Below are 15359 nucleotides of genomic sequence, written 5' to 3'. Positions count from 1 at the left end.
ATTTATAGAAATCTTCTTCCTAAGTTTCCCTTAATTAGCATCTCTCTTTGCTTCATCTTTTTAGGGTGACCATGGGTGCATAGATGTTCATGTCGCTAACATAAGAATAGGGTAGTTGGAAAATGGGATATGCTACAGATAAAGCCATATTGCAGTGGTGTGGAAAAAAAAAAAATCTCATCAGTGCACTAAAAATATCACAAAGCAAATTAAGTACCAAAGTGCCAAATACAGAACTCCACTATTTTGGGGCTAAAAGCTATATTTTCTGAATCATTGTTCTTGTTTTGTTTTTTTGTTTTAAATGAATAGTGTTCTTGTTTATTAAGTATTAATGATGCACATACTATCAATACGACAATATGTTTTGTGCTTGTAAAATTGGGAAAAAGAAAGTAAATTGTTGGTTACTACCTAGTAGAGAATTCTAGTGCTTCTTGCTAATCCTTGGACTTGATGACTATCATAAGCCATTCTTGCAGGATTTATTATTTTCATCTTATAATCTCTTCAGAGTTATACACTGTATACTTTTCTATGTGCATTAGAAAATAGAAAGAGTTAAATATTTGAATACTGTCTAGTGATGAATAGTGGCGCTTGCCAGTTTTTTACCCAAGCACGCAAGTTATATTCACTCTTCATAGTCTTTCTGAACATGTACGCCACTAATATGTTACTGCATTGCAAACGAACATCTAAGTTCTCACTTTCATCTTCGTTTTACTTTAAATCTGTTATTTACTTGGGTTAATTTTCATATTCCCTGCTTGTTATAGACCAAGCTTAGGAAAAGTCTAGTTGCAAACATTGAGAAGATGTATTTCACCTTTTCTCCTAAGAATTCTTTCATAAGATTTGAATCTCATCAATACTATTCCTTGGAAGTGGGAAAAAACTGCATATAATTTCAAACTCTTGGTTTGCTTGTGAATACTTTTGCTCTAAATTTTAGAGCCAAAAATATCATTATATGTTCATTCAATTCGCTTAAGAGCTGGATTTGCAGGAAATACACAACAGAAGGTGTAATACCTCTAACTACTAATAGTTAGATATATGAATACTAATATAGAAGAGGGTATTCAAGAATTTGTTAGTTATTATTTTATCAATTTTATGGAACCTCTTAATTTATCATCTTCTAGTCAGGAAATTAGCCTCTAAAAAAAAAGAAAAAAAATTTGGGGATAAGATTGCCTAACAATTACTTCTCCCAAATTCCGCAAAAGTGAAAGCTTTGTACATTAGGGTCTTATGACCTTAAGGGATGCGTGTGTGTGAAAGAAAGAGGTTGCTTACTTCTATTTTTTTGGGGGAAAAAGCAAACATACTATATGTTACAACATCAATAAAGAATCAAGTGAAGCACAGTTTTTTTTTTTTTTTTTGGTCTTTTTAATTGGGCCCTAACATCTATAGTTTTTATGTCTGTCATTATAAAATTTAGTAACATGGTGTGTACTAATGATTCTCTATGGAGCACATGCTAATATTATTAAAGCATTTCTTTCTTAATCTGAGGGATGGGAAATTTGATTGATTTTAAACCTCATACTAAACTAATAACAAAAGCAATTTAAAATTAGAAAAAAAATGAAAATTTTTGTGACTTCACACTTACTTTTCAGAATTTCTAAGGGCAATGACACTATATATGCCTCTGTATTCAATGTAATTAGACCTAGGACATGAAGTGAAAGTTCTGTAAAGTATCCCCATATTCTTTGCCTTCTTTTTAGCATGTGTAATGGGTAACTATCCATCAAAATGTTAGTTAGTTAGTTGAGGTTTTTTTTTCTTCATATTTCCACATTCTTTATATATACAAATCACCAAAGTCAGTTTATTATACTTATAGTCAAGTCCCCAGACCCTCTTAAAGTCAAAAACTAGAATAGAATATCATCCAGAGGGAGCGGTTGTTGCCTCTACATTTATGAAGGACAAGAATATCTATAGGGAGAATTTTATTTTTTTAACATATGGGTACCACAAATGATGCTATTACTACTGTGTTATCTCTCCAACCTCACAGTGAGAATTTTAACCCTCTCTTTTTATTAAGCAAGAATAAGTTCAAAAGAATATAAGGAAGCAGAAAAGGTAGCCTGAATTGGAAGAGATAGCTAAACTGAGTTGATTTTGTCTATAGATTTCCAAGTGAACAAAAGTTAAAAGCAATGGCTTTTCCTTGTAAAGAAAACTGATTCTTATATTCTTTCTAATGTTGGTATTGATTTTCCACTGTAGTTTTCAAAATTCGTATCATCTCCAAACTTTCATATGACTGTTCATATCGTATAATTGCATGTGATTAAATCACTAATATTCATTCCCATCAAAAAAAAAAAAAAAAAAAATCACTAATATTCATTTAAAGTAAGGTCCCCAAGTTAGAAGATGCTAACAATTAAAGTCACCACCCCCTAATATTCTCTCTCTCCCATTATTTTTTTTCTTTCTTAAATATAAGCTGAATAAGAGAGAGAGAGAGAGAGAGAGAGGAATGATTAAAGAGAGAACCCATCAATCGGATTCCAATTTCTATCCATGAAAATAATTTTTTTTTTCTTCTTTTGGGAAAGCACTGAGACAAGAGCAAATGGGTCCAGGTGGAGACAGCCTTTCTTCCTCCAAGACTAGGAGTCTTGAGCTACAGCTACTTGAAGCTGGGTGCGCATAACATTTGAGTGCACTCCTTTCAATCCCAACTTGTAATATATATATATATATATATATATATATTAGGCTAAAATAATAGTATGTTCCTTAAATTTTACCAATTCGTTCGTTTTTCGTTCTTAAACTATTAGAAATGTTTCATTTTATGTCCTTGAGCTTCAAAATAATCTTATTTTTCATCATTAAACTATTAAAAAAAAGTTTTTCTAAAAAACTTATTAGAAAAATTCTTTTTTATCCCTATTTTGTTTATAAACTATTGAATAAACCTCTTTACGCGGTTTGAGGATGAAAAAAAAAGCCTTTTAAAGTTTAGGGACCTAAAAAAAGCTTTTAGTAAAGTTTATGACCAAAATAATATTTTAACTTATAATTTATATTAATGTAAATTAGGGACCTAATGCCATTGCTTTTCATAAATAAAAAGAGAAGGAATTTGTTTTGGACAAAATTTAGCTACAAAATTGGTTGTAACCTAAAGTTACAATTTTACTCAATATCTTTTTATTAGAGGTGAATTTTGACAAATCTACTATTAAATTACATTTTTTTCTTATATCTTTCATGCTTGCAAAAATTTTAGAAAATTACAGATCGATAGTTATGTCATCAATAAATTGTTTAAATTGCAAAATTTTGTAATTTAAAATTATGCATAAAATAATTTTATAGATCATATAGTAAATAATATTCGATTGATACAAAATTTGATATGTGTATTAAGAGCGTAAAAATATTCAATTTAATGGTTAGATTTTCAAAATAAGTAGTAATGTTTATTTTATTAAATAAGATTGTAATTTTAAGTTACAATTAATTTTGTAACTAAACTTTATCCATTTGTTTTTTCTCCGAAGAGATCTCGAACAAAGAAGAAGGAAGAAAAAAGAAAATGAGTGACGTATAGTTAGAAACTTCTTTTGTAAAATCACCCTATTGTCAATGTTCTCTCTTGGCCTTGAAAAGAACAAAACAATCAAGAAAAATAGTAAAATAATCAAGAAAAATAGTGAGTAAAAATTCCCTCTCACTTTCGGCTCTCCACTTCATATTTGCATGGATGCTCTCCTTTTTCTTTAGGTATCCTTGCCCTAGGCCAATCTTATCAGCCGGACACTTATGGGGATATTTTATTCATTCGTGCCTCCATATCGTGATGAAATATTCTTTTTATCTCATTCATAATTGGAAATTATAGATACCTTCTGCCCTGTTGACTAATTTTTGTTCCATTTGCAATTTAGAATTGAAAATAGATTTTCTCACACAATAAGTCTAAATACACCCCCCAAAAAAATTCTTTTTTATAATCGTTAAAGTGATAATTTTTTTTTTATCAAATTAAAGTGATAAGTTGTGAATAATATAAATAGTAAGATAATATTAGTGATGAATAATATATAAGATAATCAATAATAACCTATCACATTAATGATTAATGAAGTGTATATTGTGTCTATACTCTATAGCATTAATATTTTTTTAGATGGATGGTTCTTGTTCAAAGTTCAAACTAGGACATTGTGCACTTGGAGATGTATAATAATATTATTAGTGTCGAAGTGTTGTGTATAATAACTCTTGGGATATAAAAAAGTGAATCTTGACTCTTGATGGAACTTGTAATAGTTAATATTGGAAAGTAGAGATAATGATTGAAATTCGTAAAAAAATCAGTAAGTCCATTAAACAATTATAAACCAGTTTTGCTTCCTTTGGAAATATTATTTACCTAGTTCAATGCACTTCATCAATCATCATCACATCAATCGATGTTCATACTGTATCTTCCATTTAAACTCCAACAACATGACTATCTTAATTCTTAACTCTTGGGGGAAGGAATGATTCTTTATTTTTCACTGGATTGAAAATTGAAATACAATTTTTATTTGTGATGCAATCTCGTTCTCCCCACTACCTTGAAGTTGTGGATGGTTTTAGGTATCAGGAACTGCATTTGATTCTAAGGCTCGGTTTGAGAGTTCATAAGGGAATGGAATGGAATAGAATAATCATAAGAGAATAGAAAAGAATGGAATGGAATGTATTTAAGTAAGGGAAAGGAATGGAAAAAAATAGAATGGAATGAAATTAAATAACCTTGATTGGATATTTTAAAATAAAGGAATGACAATGAGTGAAAATAAATGGAATGTAAGTAATCTTATTTTGGAGCAATATAGAGGGAATGGAATTGAATCATTTTATGACAATATTACTATTAGACCCTTTATTTTAAAATAAAGGGCTGAATATATAAGGGTATTTTGGGAGTTTTAGTAAAAAAATCATTAAATCTAATTTCATTCCCTCACATTCCTCCCAATTTCGGGGGGAAAGAAAATTTGAGGTTTTAAGAGAATAGAGAGGAATGAGTGTTCCCTCCTACCTATTCCATTCCCTCCCAAATAAGGGAATGGGCTTTCAATTTCCTCCATTAAAACTCCCAAACAAGGGAAGGAAAGAATATTCTAAAATTATTCTTTTCATTCATTTCTATTCAATTCCATTCCTTCCTCCCAAATGAGACCTCAAGGAAAGTTGATAAGGTACTTTGAATGCATAGAATTCTTGTAATACTTTGGGAGATTCTACTAGAAGCTAGGAACACCATTTAACTCAAAAGTTTAAAAAAAATGAATTTGGAACCAATTATGTTATATTAATTCTTCAATTTCATTACTTTTTCTTCATGTAAGACTTCCCTCACACATGTACATCCAAACAATTTTCTCCCACGTGTCTCTAACGGCCATGAACAGGTCTTACTTATGGACTTTTTCCTTCTCCCGTGCATCATTTATGGGCCCTGTGCACCATGCATAGGACCACATGTCAACCTCACACACTCGAGAAAATCTATCATGTCTTGTGGGGTCCACCCCCATGTGTGAGAGAGGATACATGCACTCGATGCATGTAATACCACCTCCACACACTCATCCACAGGAATCTTGTACATCCATTACCATGGTGAAGGGACCTTGATAATCTTGCTGCACACCATCACCGCCTCTAATACCACTTATTAGGACAACAAAAGCTCGTGTACTGCCAAGTGCTAAGAAAAATCAATCACAGATGAACACAACAAATTTACATGAAAAACCCTTCAGTACATAAGGAAAAAGCACAAGATAGATTCAACCAATCATTGTAATAAAACAAAGATTACAATACTTAAATTTATGCCAAGAACTTGTGAAATCTTAATTAGTGTAGAAACACTAATGCTTGTTTAAACCCCAAATTTTAAATTACAACTTAATTGTTTTTACTCTAACTTAACTAAGTGCGGAATAAGAGTAAAAAATGCGTAATAAACCGATACACTATTCTAATGCATAAGCAAGTACAATAAGCGATAAATGTAAAGCTTAAAGAGTAGGGAAGAGAGATGCAAACACAAGATAATACCGAGACATGTTATCGAAGAGAAAACCGAAGTACTCGGCGAAAAACCTCTCTGCGGCCCTCCAAGCCAAAATCAATCCACTAGTGAATAAGTTGGAGTACACGAATATCAAAAAGACCCTCCAAATCTAATCTACCAAATATACTTGAGCCCTCTAAGCTCCAACTACTGACGGACTTCTCAGAGTCTTGTCTTCACTAATTATTCGAATCCTGCAATTCCGCCCGATTGCATCCGCCACTCAATGGCTTCTTCCAATGCTTCCCATAGGCACCAAAACTTCTCTTAACATTCAGAATGGGTGAGGTAAATGTGTGTGCTAAGAACCTCTCAAGGATATGTAGATGGAGATGTAGAGGTAAATAGAAACTCTAAAGAAATGATGTAGAGGATTGTGAGTAAACAATCTCTAACTCTCAAGTGTTTGGTTAGGGTTTTCTCTCTCAAAAGTTTCTTGTAAATACTCCTTGTTCTTCTTTACATTTAGTGGGTAATGAAGGTTTATATAGTGTTGCTAAAGGTATGAGAAAATGCACACTCAAAATAATCAGGCAGAGAGTTTTGTGGGTCACTTGCGACCTGGCTTGAGTCGCGAATGACTTACGAAATCCAGCTTGTCAAAAATTCTTCAAATTCCAACATGTGCTTCTCTCGTGGCTTGTTTCGCGGGTTAGCACTTGCGAGCTAGTCGTGAAATCCTCATCTTCACAGAATCTTCACCAAACTCTCACACACAACCCTTACATTAAATCCCACAAAAATACAAGGAAATGATTGAATAGAATTACAATTAAATTTGACACAGAATTAAAGCCAACATAAAACATAATTGTAAATCACAACTTTACAACTTGAATTCACAATAAATTGGAAAAAAAATAAAAGAACTACTTTGTATGAATAATACAATCTTACTGCAACCCCCCCCCCCCCCCCAAAAAAAAAAAAAAAAGGAACCTAGTGAAACCAATATCTCAGCAAAATCTTTGCTTTATTATAGAAAGAAATTTTGAGTGCTACAACCACATGTAGTTGAAGTATTTAGAATGGAAATCTTGCTGCGTATTGTAATTTCAAATACCACTTATTGGGCGGAGAGAATACCTTAAGTAGATCCCAATTAAAGTCCTCTTAACCTAAAAGTTTAACCGTTTTAAGTCCATAGATTTAGGCTCAATTATTTTTTTCATGTGGGACTTCCACTCACAAATCACAAATATAAAAATAAGGAGTTTCTTTCAAAACTTTAATTAACTAACCGTGTGGTTTATAGAATCGATGAAGTACAAAAGCCCTTGAATGATTGTTTGGTTTAGTGGTTGTATGAAGTCATCAAGTGCGAATGGCAAATAGGTATCTCGCCTCAGTCCCTACTCAAAAAGCCCATATATTTATCACATACCATCTTTTGATAAACCTTTTTTTATAGAAATTTTTTTTTATTCTCCTTAGTAAAGCCTTAAATACTAGCCACTTGCAGTCAATTAAACGAATCATGTTTTGCAACTTTGATATGTTTTTGATTTGGCTCGAAAGAACGGTAAAGAGAAAAAATCCAATCAATAACTTTCTGCTTTTTGAGGCATAATTTCATGTGTTGACCAGACATAAATCTCCAAACAATTCATTACGTGCTTTTCCTCTTTTTTGTGTGTTTGTTTTTCAAAAAAAAAAAAAAAATTCATTATGTGACTATTCAAATAAGTATTTACATGCATTTTAATCACATAATCAATTAAATCATTAAAATAAGTTATATTACTATTAAATAAGTCATAAAATATATACATGTGCATAATCGACCATTTGAATGTCACATAGTGGATTGAAGTAAAAGAATTTCCCTCCAAACCAATTTGAAAGATAATTATTTCAATTTTCCCCATTTTATGTCCTGCTTAAATCATTCTAATTTTATTTTTTTAATCATTAATGTAGGCTAACCTATCACACCTAGATTGCATGGAGAGTGAGGATGCAATAGCTTCCCTTAGGTGAGCAAACTAATGGACTATTAATGCAATAGCTTCCCTTAGTTTATTTTTGTGTTCTTCTGCATCAGTTATTAAACTCTTGACCCTTACTTTGTTTATTTATGGTCCATTTGGATCGAGAAGGAGAGAGGGAGAGTAAAGTAAAGTAGAATTAGCCTAAAATTGGTCTATTTTTAGCCAACTTTACTCTACGTCCCTCCACTTCCCTTCTCTCCCCCTCAATCCAAACAAGCCCTTAGTTTCGTTCTATTGAATATATTAGTTTTTCTTGAAGAAAAAAATATTTACTACAAAGCTTCACTTGGGTGAGCTATGAGAGAAGGCTTTTTATCTCTCCTCAATGTTCGTTTTAAGAGCTTAATTTGCTAGAGACACCAAAAAAACCGTAACAAACTTTCTCCCTTAACAATTTGGCTTATATACGCATGATACAAGTAATCTTAAATTGAATATGAGTTACACACAGAAGTGTAGGTTGTAATATATGGCCATTCTTAAATCATAAGTAAAAGACTGAAGAGAAACTAAAATGAGAAAATCGAGTTTTAGTGGCTCGTTCAAGTGAGCTCAAGCCCCCTCAAGTGAAGTCATAATTAAAAATGAGTTCCAATTAGAATTATTTTTTAAAAATTAATAAAGATTATTAGTTTTATTTTGAGAATCATGACATTTGATTTGTGTCTCTTCATATTCTATAAATATATATATATATATATATAAAAATATATATTCATATTCAATTGAAAAAACAAAAATATAGGGAAATCCAAGCAATTCTTCTAAATTGCTATTTGTAGGATTCATAGGCTTTATTGTATTGTAGACTTCGGAGATGATATGCTAGTAATATATTAACAACCACTTTGAGTGGGAGCAAATATCATCTTAAAAATAGTGAATTATCGCACATTAAAAGCAAATATTAAGTTTGATTATATTTCTTACTTATTATCCCATTTTCTTAATAGGTAGTAGGATGAGTTTCTCAACTTGTTTCAATCCATATATGACATGTTTTAGGGATTTTTAAAAATGATTTGGAATGAGGTTTAGATTAAAATTTTAAATGGGTTTGATCGATATAGGTTTAGGTTTTAGTCTTTTAGATCTTGAGTAATTGAACCTGATGAGTTAATTATAAATGTTATTTATTAAATATTCCTAGTATTATAATAAGTTTTATAAAAGTCCAAGTTTGAGACAAAATTCCTAAACTTTATATATATATATATATATCTGTGGGGCCTAATAATTTATGGGCCAGGCCCATTTACCTGTGGAGAGTCCAAGGGCCCAAGCCGAGGAGGGCTATGGCCCAAGTTTAATAAAATAAAGCACAAGATCGCCTTGGGATACAGCCGAGGACAATTCAGTCCTCGGCAGACCCAAAGTTCCACCGGAAAGAGGGGCAAAAACGGTATAGGACTAAGCTTGAAAGAAAATCTAAAATATCCAGGGAAAGCTGCCTTTACTGCCATTCAATACTCTATACCTGACAGAGCTGTATTTTTCGGTTTTTACAACCACCCCCAATGACTTTGGGTATGGACTGATGGGACAAGTATCAGTCTTGGAAAGGTTGACCCTACACGTGGACGAAGGACAGTGAACGCAGGTTAGTATAAAAGAAAAAGTAAGTAATCTAGGGAAGGGGCTGGGAAAAATGGCCAAAAATCAGAGCCTCCCAGCCCACCTCCAGGAGAAAGACTCCAGGGGTGAAGACAACTTAACCATGTGTGAATACCACGAAAAACCCACCGCCTGGTGACCAAGGCCTAGCCTTTCAAACCCACGCTCTACAAATCATATTGTCTGGGCCTTTTTACGTGCGAACCCAATACTGTTACGGTTCGTTACAAAATCATGTCCTTATAATTGGCGCCGTCTGTGGGAAAGGCTTGTGTGTTGGTATAAGCGGTAGGTCGAGAGAGTTCCTTTGTCATTTCTAACAACTGGTTATAGAGTTTTAGTGTAAAATTCCGCTAGGGGTTACGCTTCTTGACTAGGGGCTACGCTTGGTAGCGTTAATTGCACAGATAATTCTAGGGGCTTGGCCGAGGAGCTAACTCCCCTAAAGCCAAGGTCCCACGCAAAAAGAAAACTGAGTTTTGGACAGAACCAAGGTATTGTATGGTCCTCGGACTCGAACCTATGGGGAAACCAACCACTTGGATGAGAAAACTGAGTTTTGGACAGAACCAAGGTATTGTATGGTCCACGGACTCAAACCTATGGGAAAACCAACTACTTGGATGAGAAAACTGAGTTTTGGACAGAACCAAGGTATTGTATGGTCCTCGGACTCAAACCTATGGGGAAACCAACTACTTGGATGAGAAAACTGAGTTTTGGACAGAACCAAGGTATTGTATGGTCCTCGGACTCAAACCTATGGGGAAACCAACCACTATTGGACTCAAATGGGAGGATGAGAAAACTGAGTTTTGGACAGAACCAAGGTATTGTATGGTCCTCGGACTCAAACCTATGGGGAAACCAACTACTTGGATGAGAAAACTGAGTTTTGGACAGAACTAAGGTATTGTATGGTCCTCGGACTCAAACCTATGGGGAAACCAACTACTTGGATGAGAAAACTGAGTTTTGGACAGAACCAAGGTATTGTATGGTCCTCGGACTCAAACCTATGGGGAAACCAACCACTTGGATGAGAAAACTGAGTTTTGGACAGAACCAAGGTATTGTATGGTCCTCGGACTCAAACCTATGGGGAAACCAACCACTTGGATGAGAAAACTGAGTTTTGGACAGAACCAAGGTATTGTATGGTCCTCGGACTCAAACCTATGGGGAAACCAACTACTTGGATGAGAAAAAGATTGAGTTTCATAAGGTTGACTACTTAATAAAAATTCTAAGTTACTCAATCCTCGGCTCAAATACTGTAAAAAGTTAATGCCAATAAGAGTGTTAAGAAGATGGTGAAACGCCCCACTATTCAGTAGCCTAGGGGGGCTGTTCATTTTGCGGGTGATATGTCTTCGGATGGTTACTTCCTACACCGCATTGAGCATTCAGTTATCATCTCAGCTAGTTTTGGGGTAAGTATCGTTTTTCACAGGTCGGCATTGTTGTGCCAAACAACTCTATTAAAGTAATGATGATATCTTTTTCTTAGTAAGTATTTTGGCCCTAGGTGTCATTGATTCAAATGTTATATTATTGTGCCGAACAGCACTCGCAAATTCATAATAGCGCCTTTCTCTTTGATAAGGGATTATGGCCCTAAGTATTGTACTCTAAGGTCGGCGGTATTGTTTCAGGCTGACTCAATAAGCTCATCATAATGTCTTTTCTTTTCCTGCCTAATGGGAGTTTCAGCCCTAGGTATCACTTGTTCGATTCAGTATTATTAAGTCGAACTATTTTTATAAATACAGAGCAAGATCTTTTTATTGACTGAGACTTTGGTCCTAGACGTTGGTCACGGTTTAAAAATAAAAGGAATTCACAAGATTGTATGTCTATTCATTGCGTTATCATTTCGGAAATATAGAGATAGAACATGTGATGTAAAGTGATAACAATTTTTATTAATATAAAAATGTATTACAACGTACAAAGAGGGGCTTAAACAAGCCTATACAAAAGGTGGATTGCCAAAACAATATATAAAAAAAAAAAACAGCAATACAGATAAATAAACAGTCAGATATCTTTTTAAACTCGTCTCCGAAATCCTTCCAAACTCTGCCTCAGTAGCGCCCATATTGAGAGAAGGACATTCCTCAGAAGAAGATGGAGGAGATGAATGAAGAAGATGGAGGAGATGAATGAAAAGAAGGAGGAGAAGAAGAGGGAAGAGATGAAAAGAAAGAAAAATGAGTAAAAGAGGGAGAAGGAAAAGCACCAGGATGGATCTGATGGTGGAAAGAAGAAGAAAGAGAGGTAAAAGGAGGCACCAGTGAACGAAGAGAGGAAGAAGCAGGGGCACTTAGTCTCTGCCTCAGTCCTGACTCCTAATACACTGGTGCCATGTTAGATATGCTTATGAGAGAGCGGTTGGTACTGATAATGGGTGTCCTCGGCTCAGTCACGCCGAAAGTTTGACGTGACGAGTCCCTGCTTCGGATTTTGGCTGAAAGGAATGTGAGACAAATCTTGAGTCTCCGCCATCCTTGCCCTGACCGAGCCATTTCGAGTTTTATCAGAACATGGTGTTTTTGGGAGGGGTATGGTTCCTTCATTGCTTATTACTATGGTGAACGTATCACAATTTAAGGTATAACCAGAGGGTAAAAGTAAACTCTGAGAGGGGTCTAAGGGTTTCAGATTTTGGAGGGATTAAAGGGGTTCATGTATGGGAGAAACAACTCTCGCCTTTCCTTTTTATATGAGGGGCGAAGCGGAAGGTACTTAATATGTTCAGATCTCCAAAGAAATCTGCAAACAAGAATATGCCCGTTCCGCTTCCCCACACCATCAATAACCATTAAATCTGAAAGGTCTCGTAAAAGGAAACTATTAAAGACACGCTTTGGACAGCCAAACGACATGAGCGCGTCGTGAATAAATTAAGAGGAACATCTCGTAGACCGGTACATTTCCTGGGCAGGTGGAGAACCGCCAACGTCAATGAAAGGCTGAATTAAATGAGCCATAATAAAGGCTCGGTATTACCAAAACCTCCCTTTCCAACCAAGAGGTCGGACAGCAGGGTTTTGAGGGGCTATTGTGGGGCCCAATAATTTATGGGCCAGGCCCATTTACCCGTGGAGAGTCCAAGGGCCCAAGCCGAGGAGGGCTATGACCCAAGTTTAATAAAATAAAGCACAAGATCGCCTTGGGATACAGCCGAGGACAGTTCAGTCCTCGGCAGACCTAAAGTCCCACCGGAAAGAGGGGCAAAAACGGTATAGGACTAAACTTGAAAGAAAATCTAAAATATTCAGGGAAAACTGCCCTTACTGCCATTCAATACTCTGTACCTGACAGAGCCGTATTCTTCGGCTTTTACAACCACCCCCAATGACTTTGGGTATGGATTGATGGGACAAGTATCAGTCTTGGAAAGGTTGACCCTACACGTGGACAAAGGACAGTGAACGCAAGCTAGTATAAAAGAAAAAGTAAGTAATCTAGGAAAGGGGCTGGGAAAAATGGTCAAAAACCAAAGCCTCCCAGCCCACCTCCAGGAGAAAGACTTCAGGGGTGAAGACAACTTAACCATGTGTGAACACCACGAAAAACCCACCGCTTGGTAACCAAAGCCTAGCCTTTCAAATCCACGCTCTACAAATCATATTGTCTGGACCTTTTTATATGCGAACCCAATACTGTTACGGTTCGTTACAAAATCGTGTTCTTACAATATCTATATATATATATATATATATATTATTGGATTTACCTTTGAAAAGATATTCTTTCCCCAAACCCAGCCTATTGTCATTCCTATATTTGGAGTTGTAGGTGTTCAAGATCATCCCTGCTTTTAATATGATAATAAAAAATACTACAAAAAGCAAATAATAAAAAAGTGTGAAGAAAAAGGGGAAAAAGGTGAAGATAAAGTATATGTATGTAATATCTGCCACAATATTCATGTCCACCACTATCTTCATTAGTAATATCATCATTACCTATTATTGCTGCTCGCATCTTACAACATTTTTTTTGAAGTAAACGTGATAGTTTAAGCAATTGGAGTTTTTATTCTTGTATTCTCAAAAAAAAAAAAAAAATTTCTTGGCGATCAGATTAACAATATTAGATGGAAAAAAAAGAAAAGAAAAAAGAAAGAATAGGATCATTATAATTTTAATACTGCATGGCCTAATAATAACATGATTTTATTTTTTATATTTTGGTTAATGATCTTGATAATGTAAGGCCTACCATGTACGTTTGGCAGCACAATTGCAATCCAAATTGAATCCTGTGATTGGGGTGTGCAAATATGCGCCATAATAAACTAATTAAAGTTGCAGTGAGTCGTGAGACTTGTGCCAAGCATAAATTGGTGTCATATAAGGATATTTTTGTTTAATCACATAGAATACATCATATAATTATTAATTATACTTTCTTTCTATAAATTTTTTTTTTTTTTTTTTTTTTTAAAGCTCACATGTATCTGATCATTGTTTCTACCCACTTAAACTCTATTACGTAGGTGAACGGCGGCCGTAACTATAACGGTTTTAAGGTAGCGAAATTTCTTATCGGGTAAGTTTCGACCCGCACGAAAGACGTAACGATCTGGACACTGTCTCAGAGAAAGACTCGATGAAATAGACATGTTTATGAAGATGTGGACTTCCTTCACCTGGACCGAAAGACCCTATAAAGCTTCACTATTCCCTGAGATTGGCTTTGGGCCTTTCCTACGCAACTTAGGTGGAGAGCAAAGAAGGCTCTCTTCCAGAGGCCCGAGCCGTATGATGTGGGACTGTTTGTTGCTACTTGAACTTAATTATAATTTTTAGACTTTGCAAATATAATGGGCTACAAGAATTTCCTACCATTAAGTCATACTTTGAAGCGATTATTATTTAATTATGATTACATAGAGTCACTCAATAATTAAACGGATGGAGATGGGGGGGGGGGGGGGGGGGGGGTGAATATGGTGAGCTGAGGCTGTCGTTTACTGAGTTTACAAAGTGAGTTGGGAAGCTGCCACGTAGCACGCACTCCCACTTTGTAGTGGAGAATTTTAGCTTGTCTTTAATCTTTTTATAAATATATGATCTACGATTACGTTTAGAAAACGTGATCTTCCCCAAATCATTAGGCATTGGTGGAGGGCCAATTTTAGGTCCTACTATCCACTTAAAATCATTATCTACTACCCCCACGTTCCCACCTCCCCATTAATTTTTATTTTATTTTTCTCTCTAGGTGTCCAACTCCATTCTCCAATTAATGTTTTTGTCTAATTAATAATGCTTTCCTCCTAAGTCCTGTCCTTTTACAACTTTTTATTGTCTATTCTTCTTTTTCAGTCTCATATCTGGAGCATATATAAGCTTCCCACCTCACATATTAACTAATAAAAGACACATGTTAATGAATAATAAACGCTCAATTATAAATTTTAGTACATATTTTTAAAAATAAATAAAATGTACATATCAATAATTCATTATCTTGCATGCACAAATTTATTGTAGTTGTGTGTATTTTTTTTTCTTTAAATTTTTTTAATATAATTAAAAGTACTCTTAGGACATTCTTTAACAAAAACCGACTTTTTCTTCTTCTTCTAGTAATTGATTACTGCTTTAACAACCTTATGA

This window comes from Quercus lobata, chromosome 12, assembly GCF_001633185.2.
Source record: "Quercus lobata isolate SW786 chromosome 12, ValleyOak3.0 Primary Assembly, whole genome shotgun sequence".
NCBI lineage: Eukaryota > Viridiplantae > Streptophyta > Magnoliopsida > Fagales > Fagaceae > Quercus > Quercus lobata.
Note: the sequence above shows the minus strand (reverse complement) of the source record.